General features: G+C 44.8%; 2 long non-coding RNA genes across 5 annotated transcripts; one reads left to right on the top strand and one right to left on the bottom strand.

Annotated features, from left to right (window-relative positions):
* The first annotated feature begins 827 nt into the window (after positions 1-827).
* On the top strand, positions 828-11,720 carry LOC120966911 (uncharacterized). 2 transcript variants are annotated; one of them, XR_012187413.1, is made up of 4 exons: positions 828-7,612; positions 7,704-8,324; positions 8,411-8,909; positions 8,989-11,720. It is a non-coding gene; the product is annotated as an uncharacterized lncRNA (long non-coding RNA). The 2 variants fall into 2 exon arrangements; XR_012187412.1 differs by having other exon boundaries at positions 831-8,324.
* LOC120966283 (uncharacterized) lies at positions 9,421-14,747 on the bottom strand. 3 transcript variants are annotated; one of them, XR_012187409.1, is made up of 3 exons: positions 13,695-14,489; positions 10,902-13,511; positions 9,421-10,798 (listed from the first exon to the last, which is right to left on the bottom strand). It is a non-coding gene; the product is annotated as an uncharacterized lncRNA (long non-coding RNA). The 3 variants fall into 3 exon arrangements; XR_012187411.1 differs by lacking the exon at positions 9,421-10,798 and having other exon boundaries at positions 12,228-13,344; positions 13,438-13,511; positions 13,695-14,732; XR_012187410.1 differs by lacking the exon at positions 9,421-10,798 and having other exon boundaries at positions 12,228-13,384; positions 13,695-14,747.
* Positions 14,748-15,421: the final 674 nt, after the last annotated feature.

Raw genomic sequence — 15,421 nt, 5'->3', positions numbered from 1 at the left:
CCAGTTACGTTGTGACGTTTGATAGCACACAAGGTATTCCTCCAGTATCCGAGAGTTGCATAATCTCATAGTCAAAGGAATATGTATAAGTCATGAAGAAAACAGTAGCAATACTTAATGATCATTATGCTAAGCTAACGAATGGGTCTTGTCGATCACATCATTCTCCTAAGGAGAATGATGTGATCCTGTCCATCAAATGACAACACATGTCTATGGTTAGGAAACTTAACCATCTTTGATTAACGAGCTAGTCTAGTGGAGGCTTACTAGGGACACTGTGTATTGTCTATGTATCATTGTATCCACACATGTATCAAGTTTCCGGTTAATACAATTCTAGCATGAATAATAGATATCTATCATGATATAAGGAAATATAAAGAACAACTTTATTATTGCCTCTAGGGCATATTTCCTTCAAACGGTTTGAGATTTAGACGCACGGTTTAAAAGATAAACTATTTTGAATAAACGGATCTACGATAAAAGGAAAAATTCTAGGTTGTCAGGACGCTTGGGGGTAACCAACGCGCCGTATAGGAATCCCCAACAAAGTGATCTCCTGAAAATAAAAGAAGAATCGAGGGGGACCTCCTATGTGCCGCGGAAGAAGAATCGATGGGGACCTCCTATCTGCCGCATTCTGCGACAGAATGTCGAGGCTTCGCACAGGGCACTCCCCCGACTGGGCCGGCCCATGCATGCCGTGAGGTGTAACAAATCTGAGAAAAACACAACGCGTCAGCTAGGATCCGAGCTCGCGATCGCGCTCTGGTAGACAAAGGAAGCTAACCACTGCACGTGATTCATGTTCGTTGTGGAAAGACAAGCAAATTCCTTAGAACCAGCCACTTCGGCAGATTGGATTATTTTTTCTTTTTAATCATTTTTGAAAATTCTGAATATTTTTCAAAAACACTCCGAACATATTTGAAAACACACACACGAGTTTTCAAAAAATGTGAAGAAATTTTTGGTTTTGTAACCAAATTTTAAAAATAGGAATATATTTTGAAGTTGTGGACAAATTTTGAAAAGCATGAACATATTATAAACTCCAGACCAATTTTGATAAAGATGAATACGTTTTTAAAAAATGTAAACAATTTTTGAATTTGTGAAAGAAAAACAAAACATAAACATTCGTTTTTGAATTTCTGATTTTTTTTTGAAAAATGGGAATAATTTTTTACAAACACGAACAAGTTTTGAATGTGAATTTTTTTTCAAAAAAGGAACATTTTTGAATTTATGAACAATTTGTGCATAAATATTGCAAATGGGAACATCTTTTAAAATTTTGAACATTTTCGAGAATCACGAATTTGAATAACTTTTGAGAACACAAACATATTTAGAAATTCCATTTTTCGCAAAAATGAACAATTTTTAGAAACCCGAAAAAATTTGAAGCTCTAAACTTTTTTTGAAAAACACCAACTATTTTTCTTATTCCGAACGGTTTTGTGAAATTGCAAACACTTTTTGAAAACTTGAACAAAAATTGGGAAACTCCAAACATTTTTTGAAAACATGCACAAATTTTGAAATTCTGAACAGTTTTGGAAATTGCAACAGATTTTGAAAATTTCAACAAGTATTGGAATACCAATTCTTTTTGAATTGTGAAGGAAAGTTTAAATCAAGTATATTGTTGAATATGTGAACAAAATTTTGATACTATGAACATTGTTTGAATAATGTGGACAATGTTCGAAAACAAGATATTTTTTTGAAATTCCGAATAAATATTTGAAAATTTTGAATAAGCTTAAAAAGAAAAATAAAGGTTAAGAAGAAAAATGATAAAATAAACAAAGAACAGAAATCACTCGGAAAAACCCCTAAAACGAGTAGAAGAAAAAAACCCAGAATAACACGATTCTGGGATGGTTCCTGTAACAGCCCGGGACCGACGCTCGAGACGCCCTCAATAATTTTCCTTATCGTCGAGTGTTTTTATTTGTTTGCCGCATTCATCATGGCATCATTTTGCATTGCATCATGTCACTAACTCTTTGCAACTCAAATAAATTGCATGGATCCTTGATCCATTTAAATCGAGGGAATTCACATGGAGATTTCTCTTTATAACATATCCTCTCGATATTTAGGGAGCTAATAAATATTCCACTTTTTGGAATCACCCATATACACACTTGCAAAATAATTCCGTACCTTTTTTGCTTCAGTTTCACCTCCAAACTTTGCGAACAAATCTTTTCCCATTTATCGAGGCTTTTCCTAATTTCTCAACATTTTTGGACCTTTCCAAACAACCACTTCCTATTCAAACCATTTGAATTTAAGTCAATTGAGTTTGAATGCAACCTTTCAGTCATGCTCACTTCTATTCTTTCTTGGGTCCAGCTCATTTTTATGAGTCCGGGAAAATTAACCCCGTACCCAAACACTACCCCTAACACTTCCTTTCTTCTCCTTTTCTTCTTTGATATTTTCTGTTTTGGGGAACAAAAGAAGAGAAGGAAGGAGGCCCAACAGTCACGACCAGACCAATTTGGCCAAGGCCCAGTCGGTGCCCTTAACCCTAGGCCGATCGACCCACCTCTCTTTCCCTCGACCCCTTCCTCCAGCGCCGCCATCTCCCTCGCTTGTCCCGATCCCCATCTCAGAGGGTGCTTGGATACGTTTTACTCTCATGACTAAAAGTAGTGGGACTAAAACTTGCTAGCCTCACCCATGCTTGGATCCAAATACTAAAGAAACTAAAATCAAGTTAATGAGCATTTATTATCCTCCAAACCATCCAATCCATAACTCGCATGTGTTAAAGGAGAGGAGTTAAATGATGAAAGAGAGGACTAATCCACATTTTAGTAGGGGTACCCCTGACTAAAAAAATTTAGTCTCAAGACTAGGTTTAGCCCCTCTTTAGTCAGGGGTGCTTGAAACTTTAGCCTCTTAAAGAGACTATTTTTAGTCAGACTAAAATAAGTCCCTTGGATCCAAGCATCTTCTCACTCTCTCCCTCTTGATCCCGCAGCGCCGCTACCTCGCGCCCGACCCCCTTTCAGCCACCCGCGCGCCTCCCTCTGCAGCACCAGGCCGCGACCGCCCTCCTTGCCAAATCCCCGTCGCCCGAGCGCCCGAGGAGAGGAGCTCCTCGAGCACCTGCGCCCGCAACCGTCGTCCTCCGCGTCCAGCAGAAGCCCCGCACTGCTCGTCCCCTTCGTTTTGGCCGGAGCTCGCCGGAGCCCCAGCACTGGTCGTCGCCGAACCTCCTCCCCGCGTCCCCGCGTCTGGCGACCCAGTCCGCCGACGACCTTGACTTCCAGCAGCTGTCTTCATCCGCAGCTACCCGTCTCCCGCTCGTGCCCGAGGACCGAGCGCCTCCACCTCATCCTCGCGACTCGCCGCTTCCGACCGCCGGACGTGGGGACCACCGCGACCAAGAGGAGCTCGTCCGCCGCTGTTCCCGTCGCTCCGCCCTCCCGCAAGCCCGACCTCACGCTGCTGCTCCTCTGCTTCGTCCTCTGCCGCGACCATCCCCGGCCCGACGCCCTTGCTGCTGCTGTTGCTGCAAGACCACCACGGCGCCATCATGGAGCCCCAGGTCCGAAGATGACCACGGCCGTGCATCTCTCCCTGTACCACTTTGGAGACCGAGACCATCAAGTACCCCGACGTTCATCACCATGTACGACTACAGCGCCAAGGGAACCACTACCCTTGACCCGGGACACCAAGTTCCCCTACGACCCGTCTACGACTACGGGGATTCACCAAGCACCCTTCGGATGCGCCAAGTTCGACTACATGTACCGCCAAGTTCTTTTACAGATGACTCGAACGTCTATGAAACGTGTGCGACAACCGTTGCCAAAGGCCGTCGAGTGAACGACTACCCACGCCATGTATTTGACCAAGTTCGATGACGACCTTGACGACCTCCGAAGAACTCGGATTCGCCAAGTTCCACTCCCGTCGCCCCCGAAAACCTTGGATGCGTCTAAGTCCCTCTTCGAGACGTGTACCACCACAAACTTGATCCGTTTCGTAAATGCACGCTTCGAAGGTATAACCCTGAGACGACGCCCGTGAGTGAATGCATGAGTTGTATGAGTTGCCCGTGTTTGCATCGTGTCCGAATTGTCGCTTGCGCATCCCTCGTCTCCCTTGACATTGTCACGTGGGAACCCGGTATTCGGGATCACCCTACCATCCTTGCATGACATGCTCCCGTCCTTTTGCACCGGTATCTCCATGAGCTGCCGGAACGGATATGTTGCCATGGCATCATTTTCGGATTCGTCGCTGTGGCACCCTTTCGTTCCGCCATGGTGACCAAATGCTTCATAACATGCTCATGTCAACATTTTCATAAAATTGCATAAAACTTGTATATGTCATCCGCATCATAATAACAACATTTAAAAATTTTAAAATTGTGTTTGCATTAAATTGCTAAATGACATGTGGGGATTACCGGAATTGTTGTTTCTTGTTTCCAGCCTCATTTAAGCTTGCCTAGATAGGTAGTTTATTTATGTCTCACCTTCTTGCCATGTTAACCAACATTTAATATTGATGAGTAGCATAAATGAGAGCGAACTAAATACTTGAATGTGGTGTTTCGCCAATATGCAACTCGAGCTTCACTTAATTTGTAATATCCTTTGTTGCACTTTGCCATGCCATGCCTCATTAAACCGGACATGCATCATACTTGATTGTGCATCATGCCATGTTTATGTGATGGTTGTTCACTATGTTGTTTGCTTCTTTCCGGTTGTTCCTCTTCTTGATAGTTGTCGGTAATGCCGCGTTTGTGAGGATCTGTTCGACTACGTTGGTTCGTCTACTTCATGGATTCGGTCTTCTTCCTATCGGGATTTCAGGCAAGATGACCGTTATCCTAAATACCACTACTATCTTTGCTTTGCTAGTTGTCTCGATGCTATCGCTATGTCGCGCTACCCACCACTTGTTTATCAAGCCTCCCAATATGCCGTGAAACAGCCTCTAACCTTTTCACCATCCCAGCAAACCGTTGTTTGGCTATGTTACCGCTTTGCTCAGCCCCTCTTATAGCGTTGTTAGTTGCAGGTGAAGTTGCAGGTTGTTCCATGTTGGAACATGGATATCATGGGATATCACAATATCTCTTATTTAATTAGTGCACATATATATACTTGATAAAGGGTGAAAGGCTCGGCCTTTTGCCTGGTGTTTTGTTCCACTTTTGCCGCCATAGTTTCCGTCATAGCGGTGTTATGTTCCTTGATTTTGCGTTCCTAACACGGTCGGGGTTTATGGGCCCCCCTTGACAGTTCGCTTTGAATAAAACTCTTCGAGCAAGGCCCAACTTTGGTTTTACCATTTGCCTAATAACAACTAAAACTTGCATAGGGACCGGCTAGCACCCGAGGACTCTTAATCAACAACCCGGTCCAGTGCTCCTTTGAGTGTTGGTCCAACCCGGGCGATGTCCGGCGCCCCCTTGGCTGTATTATTAACTATGCTCTTAGTGAGGTAGCTAGTATATCATAGACTAGCTAGTATCATACTCCCTCCTTTCCGGTTTAGGCTGGTTGTAATGGTAGTATCATAAGTATCATGCATGCCAACTAGACTTTTTGGATGATGTGGCACACAGTTAAATGAGGAAAGAGAGGGTGTGGTATTATATCATGATACCGTATCATATTAAATATTCTACTACTTTGTGTCATGCATGAGAATTAATAAGGCAACCTAAGATACTAACTTATAATACTATGCATGCGTGCATTACGGAGGTATTACCGATCATATACTAGTATCATGCATATATACTCCCTCCTTTCCGGTTTATAGGCTTATCTCAAAATTTTAGTTTTTCCATTTTATAAGCCTCAATTTGGTTGTTCCTCATCACATGTTCCGATTCCAAGGTGCATTAAATCATTGCATGCAAGTATTAAGAGAAAGTTGATAAATGCATGTACTTTATATATGCATGCATATATTGCAATTAATATATTGGAAAACATTTTTTGAGAAAAATAAAAGCATTAATTGGGTGTTTTTGCAAACTACAAAAAGTATTCCACCACTCACCATCTACCTTAGTTGGTGATTTTTGAATTGAGCCCTATAAGGCTGGTTGTAATGGGAAGCATCATATACAAGTATCATGCATATGATATACTAGCGAGTAGTGCGCGGCGTGCCGCCGCGCTCCATTGATTTGTTTGAAATTTGCTTTTATGGACTTCTTCAGAATTGTTGTACGTTTTGCATATGTGTGTATTTATCGTGTTCTCGATAGTGATTTCACATTATGGTAGTTAAAACGGATTATGCTGCAAATCCTGAAGCAGAAATGTACAAAGAAAAACCTTTGCTAGATCAGATTCATCAGAAATAAGAGTTGCTACATTGACGAACACATGTAAATTAAACAATATTTCACTGGATGTCATGTACGCAAATTCCTTTGAGAGAACATATCTAAGCCAAGCTGCTAAATATGGACAGATCATTTCTCCTCCAAGGGTCCACATAGTTGGAACGCACGATTGCACCCGAAGTGATGATCGTATGCTAGTTGCGCCCGCTGTACTCTGAGGCTGAGCGCATCGCAATATAAGAGAGAGAGAGAGAGCGAGAGGGGGGACGAGATGGATCCAGAACATCTTCCCCAAATCATTTCCTCTAGTGAATTGACCGGTCACGACTCCCCTGTCCTCTCTCTTGCGTGCTAGTGCTCGCCGCTGCATCCGCTCGCCCGGGCAAATTTGACAATTTTGACCTCTTGACAAAATCAATTCACAGACTGAACTGCCCGTAAAACTATTTCACACCCCCGACCCTTTTGTGTAGCGCCCGCCACGCCGGCGCCACACCCTACGGCGCAGCGCCTAGCTCTGGGGTGTTGCACATCTGTCCACCGTGACAGCCCTGGACCCCGCATCCCGCAGTGCAGCGCCTCTGAGCTAGGCGCCACACTGTAATGTGCAGCGCCTAGCCCTCGGGCGTTGCACATTGACTTAGATGCAACCGCGCCAGCCCTCTCCTCCCCCACCCACCCCATTGCCAGTTACAGAACAGAACAGGGCGGCGGCCCTCTCCACTCCCCCTCTCAATCCCCTCTCCCAAATCCTTCCGATCCGACGATTTGGTCCGTGCATTTCTTCACCAATCCATCGTAGAACCTCCGATCCCCTTCTTTCTATCCATAGAAAATATGATATTTTGAAGATTTGGGGAACCCTTGTTTGAATCTTGCATGTATTAGATTTGGGGAACTTTTGTTTGAATCTTGCATATATTAGATTTGGGGAACCTTGTTAGATTAGAATGTGGTTGACATGTTATTTATATAGTTTGGATACATAGATTGACATGTTATTTCTATGGAAAAGTTATTTGTATGAAGTAGGCCTAATTTAGTTTATTTGTACTGAAATTATACTCGTATTGAGAAAAATGCTTTGGATACATATGCTTTGAATCTTGCATGTAGTAGGCCTACTTTAGTTTTTTTGAATTGAAAAGATAATCGTGTTGACAAGAATGCTTTGTTGAAATTGTTAGGATGGTTTGGCTTCTCAATGATCATTGGGACAAACAACACCGGTCGTACGCTATGTCGGTGGAGCAGCGGGTAATACTGAAAGTGGCCGGTGTTATGAATTTCGTATTTTTTTTCAAACACAAATGCCCCATATGTAATGTTATGATTTGTTTGTTTGTAGGAGCTTGCACCTCTGAAGCTTCGGTCTCACGGGATCAGCCTTGGATGGATGTGCTATGATGAGCGGTACACACCGTATGTAAGGGAGGCATGACTTCTCCCTTTTATTCAGTTGGTCCGCCGGTCGACGCCACCCAACAATGCTGCAGCACTCACCGCGCTTATTGATCATTGAAGGCCGGAGACACACACTTTCCATCTTCGGACCGGGAAGATGACCGTGACGCTGCAGGATATTGCTATGATCACCGGTCTTCCTATCGATGGCAATCCTTTATGTATGAACACCGATTCTGATGGGTGGCGCGCGCAGATGCATGCCCTTATCGGTATGGTTCCTCCGGAGCCTCGGGAACCAGAAGCAGAAGATAAGAAGAAGGAAAGAGTCGCAGCGGGCGCTACTTTCACGTGGATATCATCGAACTTCAGTCATTGCCCTGAGGATGCTAATGAGGACATGGTGAAGACATATGCTCGTGTCTACATGTGGTACGTGATATCCAGGACAATGTTTGCTGATGGCACAGGCAAGAATGCTCCATGGATGTGGCTGAAGGCGTTGACCGTCTTCGATAGTAAATGGAGTTAGGGTTCGGCGACACTGGCTTACTTGTATCGACAGGTATGAAGTTGTTTCCTTTTCACTTCATTGATACATTATCAATGCGCTCTTGCGGCAAATTTAACCATGTTTTCTTTTATGTGCAGTTGGACGAAGCCTGTTGTAGGCACACTGGAGGTATTGGTGGTTGTCTGCTCGCACTTTCCATATGGAGCTGGGAGCGTTTGCCAATTGGACGACCGAAGACCGTGAAGTACGAGGATTGGGACGATAAAGACGACCCACTACGGCTCCCCACTTGGGCTTACAAGTGGGATGTGTTAAATGAGACGACGGATGATCCCGGTGAACCGACATTGCATAAGTGATTATCATGCTTGTATCATAACTCGATATCAATTTTGCATTCAATCCCATTTTGCAGGTGGAATGGGAGCCGTATGGAAAAGGAGAGAGTTTTGATAACCCTATAGATTTCAGGCTGAATCCGATGTGCACTAGGGATAGGGATCTCTGGCATATGCGGTGCCCACTGATATGCAACTGGGCGGTTGAGCTTCACCTGCCACATCGGGTGTTCCGCCAGTTTGGTTTGTTCCAGCCACACCCGCCGGAGTGGGAGGACACGGACAAGTTGCTACACGCGTAAGATATAATTAACCTTGAGCACTTAACAGCTTCTCGACGGTTTCGATGATGCTAATATTCTGTTTCTAACTTGCAGGTTGGATAGGAAAAAGCAGCGGAAGATCAAGGATTGGGCCAAGCATCACAGGAAGTATGTCGTGCAGTTCGCTCTTAGTGTGGAGCAAGCAAGGGCTGGAAAACGAGCCCAGCTTCGTCAGCACTGCCCGATCGCGTTCAACAACTATCTCACATGGTTTCTTGCAAGTACCCGCGTGGAGGTATGCCAGCCGGCGTATGCTGAGGAGATTCTGGAAGAACCCACCGTTTTTGATGAGGTAGCCCAGCACCAGTACAACGCATTAGTCAGGAAAGGCAACTCAGTGATCCCTTCAGCTCCAATGATGAACTTTGTGGCTAGCCCTTTTTGCTTTTCCATTCGCACTATTCACATCTTCACTTGCCTAACACTTTGATACCGTTTCTGTTCATAGCGTGCCCAGATCAAGAAAGCAGCTGATGAGACCGAGACTATTCTGAAAACAACCCCGGCTGGCAAAAGCGATGGGGAAGGTGCACTTCGAGCACTCATTAAGGTTCACATCTCCTTCAAACTAGCACTTAACATTTGTTGCTACGTTCCATGTCTCATTCAATTGTACATGTTGCAGCGCCAGGGCCAAAAGTTAAGGCGGCTATCAAACCTTTTCGGTTGTCGTGACCCCGAGTATGTATCACCAGAACGGTCTAGGTCGGCGACACCATCAGATCCCGCTTCGGGGCAGGGCCATGGTGAACCTTTCGAGGATGAGGACGTGGGTGTGGTCACCCAAGAGGTATGTCACGACGATATATATCCATTTGTTGATGCATTGCTAACTATATCCTCACACACGGTCTTTCCATATCTTCTGTTGATGCATAGGTTGCTGATGATATGACCGTGGGGAGGTACCAGACTCGGTCTGTATACGAGTTGAAGCCTAGGACGGGAATCAACAAGTACACACCTGAAGACTTCACCCAAAGAGGCAAAAGGACGGTCGGCACCTCGCGGATGGCGGCTTTGGATGACTATTTGGATGACTATGTAGATGACGTGGACGAACCGGAGCCGGAGCCGGAGCCGGAGCGGGTTCCTCTTCCTAAGAAGGTGAAGAAGATAAGCGTCAAGAGGGGGGAGGAGCCAGCAAGCGTGAAAAGCACTAGTCATCGTCATTTTTTTATAATGTTGAACTTAGAGTGGAATTTGTCAAGCTCATCCGGGTCCGGTTCTTTATTGCCTTTCAAAAAGGCGTCTTTGTCCCCATGATGAATAAACACACATGTTCTTTCCATCCCTATAAGCATTCAAAGAACAAAAGGTAACATTGCTTCCATGAGTACTAATCCATGGATTAACACGGAATACAAACCCTAATATATATATGGAACAACAACCCTAACCCTAACCATAACCCTAACCATAACCCTAGCCCTAAACCTAACCCTAGCACCAACATAAGAACACCCATAAGAATAACCCTAGCATACTAACAAAGCCTAATCATAGAAATTGACAAACAAACATCTCACATCTCCATGCAAATCTCTAGATCCAAACAAAACTAGGGTTACCCCAAACTAGCAATAAATGAGCAATGGGAGAACTTTACTTGGATCAAAACAAGGGGATCGGAGATTATTACCTTGAGGGAGGGTTTGACTTCGAAATCCACAGACAAATTCTTCAAATTTGCAAGATTTGGGAGAGGATTTGAGAGGGGGAGAGAGTGGGAGAGGGGGCAAAGATCGGGTAGAGAGTGTGTGGTGTGGGGGGGCGGGGTGGGGGAGGGGGACCCTGCCAAGTGGCTGGATAAGTCACAGTGTAGCGCCTAGCGGCTAGACGCTGCACATTACATGTGTGGCGCCTAGCCCGGAGGCGCTGCACTGCTGGGTGCGGGCCCAGGGGCTGCCACGATGGACAGGAGTGCAACGCCGCCGCGCTAGGCGCTGCACTGTAGGGTGTGGCGCCGGCGTGGCGGGCGCTACATAAAAGGGTCAGTCGAGTGAAATAGTTTCGCACCCAGTTCATTCTATGAAATGATTTCGTCCCGAGGTCAAAATTGTCAAATTGCACTCGCCCGTGACCCGATCTGCCGAAGTCACGGGTCACGCCGGTGGCCGGCACCCTGCTTCTCGTTCGTGCTCTTGACCGCCAAAGACTGAGCTCTCCCAGAGACCGAAGCCAAGACCGCGTGCCTCGCGTGCAATCTCGAGGAGATCCTGGCTCGTACGGAAGGAGGCGGTCAGCCATGGCCGTCGCTGCAGCAACGGAGCCCGCGCTGGCCCGCCCGCTCCGCAGCTGATGCGGAGGTGGTGGGATTTCCGAAGCCCACGAGGGCGACCTCTGCCGGATCTGGTGCCCACGCGTGGTAGTCGACGCGGCAGGACTTGTGGGGGAGCAGGTGATTTTGGAGCTGGAGGTGGATGGGGGATGGAGCGCCGTGGACTGTGCGAGGACACTGTCTGATCCTGTGTGCCTAGCGTCAGCGACTTTCCTGCTGCGTAGCTAGATGCACGGCGGCTGAACATCTTCCTCATGGAGTTGTAGACTCGTTTTGCTCTTTGTCCCTGACCGCAGGAGGTGCATCGGTGAGTAGCTTTTGCCTTAGCTCAATTCCTATTCAGTGCAGGCTAAGTTTTGGGAAGTTTTGACTCTGGGCAGTAGTGCGTGCCTGATGCAAGTTGATCTGGTGATGAGTTTTATGTGTTTTCTTGGGCAATATATATTCCCTCCGTAAACAAATATAAGAGCATTTAGGTAACTACTTTAATGATTAAACACTCTTACATTTCTTTACCGAGGGAATAATTTTTTATCCATTGAACTTTCTTCTAGTTGTAGCAAGCGTCCTTGGCTTATCCAAAGGGAAAGGAAATAATAGCTTCAATGAATGTCTAAAGAAAAGAAATTAGATTTAAGTACTAATATTAAGGTTGAATATAACATGCCTTCATAAATCACTCACATATTTTAAAGTCAATAGAAATTGTATGGTAATTATGAACACAATTTGTTGGAAAGAACTAAATTAACCGTATAAGGGTATTTTGATTAAAGCAACCCTTCAATTGTTGGTAGTGTTTTTTATTTAAAGAAAATGATCATCAATTCAGATCATTCATAAGTCCTTCAAATCCTAATTTTGTTTCTTTTGCTTGTGTTGATTATTTGTTCCTTCTTTTGCTCTGCATAAGGAAATATGGTGAAAATAAGGGTTAACATAAGATAGTGTCAAGGGGGAATTGACTATCACCACCAGGCGGCAATAAACTATACCACACATCATGACAGAGGAAGGAAATCCATATTTTTGTCAGCTACTACTAACACTGTATGTCTTTGTGTATGACATTTGGCTGGCAAACTCACAGTTCATTATGTCAAATGAGAAATGAGACAAAACACTCTTGTAGCTGACTGTCAACATGAGAAATGGAACTATTAGTCTTTCTATACCTTTGTAGACAGAACACTCTTCTAGCTAGTGTCTGAACTCTGTACCTTTGTAGACAGAACACTCTTCTAGGTAGTGTCTAAACGGTCCTAGATAGTTCTTCCCTGCCGATGTGATTTAGCCATAAATTATACATAGTTACACTTAAAAAACAGTCCAGGTAGAGTAAAAGCACACCATAATATATGACAGTGCCGATTCTATCATTTGTCTCCTGAAGTAATGAGACTCTTTTCATAAAATAAAAACACCGCCTTCCCAAATATTATATCTAAGATATTAAAATTCTAAGGCCTTGTTCGGTTAGTTCATAAGATGCATATTTCTTTTCTTCCAACATCTTGCTTTCGGGCAAACCAAAGAAGATATAAAATGTGTACCTCAGCCAAAGAGCATCCCATGGTGCTCCACCTGCATGTTCTGAGCAAACACCACTTGAACAGTCTGATTTAGGTCCAAAGAAGATACAAAATATGTACTTCAGCCAAAGAGTACCCCATGGTGCTGCAAATGCGCACGTCCGACCAAACACCACATAACTGGCACATTAAGAAATATTCATAAGAAAAATTTCCATTCCAGGATAAATATCTCTCTGCAAAACAAAACTGCTCACAACTTGGAGCATGCATGTCTGTCCCGATCTATCATCTCACGCACCTATTTTTATTCCAGTGAAGAGTCCGTAGTTCTGCATGGCAATGCCATCCATCTGCTACCCCTCCTCAATTTGTAAAACAACTACAAAGAAAGTAAGTCAAAAGACCATGTACTCACCATGGTCTCAGGCTATGTGAAGTGTATAGCCCATCATCTTGCAATTCCTTGAGAATATCCCTGCCAAGTGCATAATATAAATGAAGTTGCGTACTACCTTTTCTCGAAAGTCATCCTTCGATTCGAATCCAATTAAGTTGATTTGATGAGGGCATTGTTCATGCTTCCACCTCCTTGACCTTCAGCGGGAGGCTCCAAATTTTATAATTGGGGACGAACCTAGGGCAGAGCAGATAATACGAATGGAACAAATCAAGAGTGAAGAAAAATACCATGTCATAATTTCTTTTAGAAACTTTCCGTAAGTTCTGACATCATCAGATGCAAACTCGTTCCGTCAGGTGGACTGAAATAAGTTGTTACCGTATTAACGAAAATTATTGGATACGAATCACTGGCTTCGTTGCCGAACTGAGGTAACATCTCTATCTCCATGGGTGAAAAAACAATATTACAAGGAAAGAAGACATGGTAAAGATAACATGGTAGTTGGAGGGAAAAAGAATGAAGGAAGGGGAGATGGCCGTGCCTGCAACATCCACCTCACGTGGATTTGGCCGCTCGTCCGAGGCCTCGCCTGTGAGCAGCAGGAGACCGATGCGATATACCTCGCCTCAAACTTGTGCTTGCTACTGTGCTCCATGCGCGGACCTCACCGGGTGCGTCGGCTGTAGGCGGCGGCGGAGCACGACGATGGTGAAGTAGACCCAGCATGGTGCGCCATGACCACCGCACCGAACAACCTGATGCGGCTTTCCATGACCAGATGCTTTGTCTCCAACTGCCGGAGGCAAGATGGTGCTAGAGCCTGGAGAGAATGGATGCGGCAGTGAGGCGGAAACTGAATTGAGAAGACCAATCTAGGGAAGGACGTGGAAACTGAATGAAGGACCAACATATCAAGGAGCTACTTATAGACAAGCAAAAGGAGATGAAAAAAGAACCCACCAGAAAGACCAAGAACACAACGTGTCCATCCATAACACAGAGAGACAACTATACAACAGGCCAATGTGGCCACATGCATGCATGAGCCATGCAGCGGTACTAAAAACAAAACCAGCCCATACATCTCTAGAAGAGCCACGCACGGTCAACCTAATATTTTGGCATTTTTAAGGAAGAACCTTTCAGGAGAGCCCACCACACCTATGTACTTCCTCCGTTCGGAATTACTTGTCGCAGAAATGGATGTATCTAGAACGTCCGAGTAAATCCGAACGGAGGAAGTAGCGATAAACAAAATGTGCTTGACCAGTCCAAGCAAAGGAAGAATGGAATCGAACACATCCCAGAAAACTTTCACGCACACGCGTCGCCCCAACAGAGAAGGTAAAAGCCTAGAAGGCAACGTGTCCACCAGTAAACTGCCAGTCAACAACGTGTGAGGCAGACGTGGCGGCATGCATGGCCCATGCAGCAATCGCAGGAAATCTAGAAGGCCATCAGAAAAGCTCACGTGAACTGGACCAAGACATGCATGCGACGCGCAGTCAAACAAATATTAAAGAGAAAACAAAGGAAGGTTGCTGTAGGATGTACTGCCCACGGAGGTAACGTGTCGCTCAAACAGTGTAGGTAAAAAATTCCAAAAAACCCAGAAAAATGGAACCTTACGGGCCTAGTATTCTTAGTATACTAGTATATGATATATATATACTACTTCCGTAATGATAGTATCATAAGAGCATCTCCAACAACCGCCGAATGCGCCGCACGCTAAAAACTAGTTTGCCGTGCGCCCATTGCCTGGTTTGGCGCGGCGGGCAGTGCTGGCTGCAGCAGCCGCGCTAAAATGCAGCGCGCGCGACTCTCGCACAAATAACATATGCATTCCAAAACAGAAGCAAAAAGATCAAACATAAACAAAATAATCAACAATAAATAGTTCAATTTCGTTATTATTACAACTCAAACAAACAATTTATCGTTCAATACAACAAATCGTGCAATAAACACAACAAACAGTTCAACAATATAATATCGAACGCACAAATCATGATGCTCTTTGTCGTCCATTCCATGCCCACCACTCCTCAATGAGATCCTTCTGAAGATCATCATGCGCTGCGGGACGTCGAATGGCATGATAGGAGGCAACAAAATGGGCCACCCTTTCAGCCCTCCATCGCACTCGCACGGGATGTCCCAAGAGCTCATACTGAGAGTAGTCTACATTTTGGCCACGCTTATTCTCGATGATCATGTTGTGCATAATCACACAAGCGTGCATGATGTACCAAAGCATTTTTTGAT

Source organism: Aegilops tauschii, chromosome 6 (genome assembly GCF_002575655.3).
Source record: "Aegilops tauschii subsp. strangulata cultivar AL8/78 chromosome 6, Aet v6.0, whole genome shotgun sequence".
NCBI lineage: Eukaryota > Viridiplantae > Streptophyta > Magnoliopsida > Poales > Poaceae > Aegilops > Aegilops tauschii.
The sequence above is the reverse complement of the archived record's forward strand: the minus strand, read 5'-3'. Positions and strand labels throughout refer to the sequence as shown.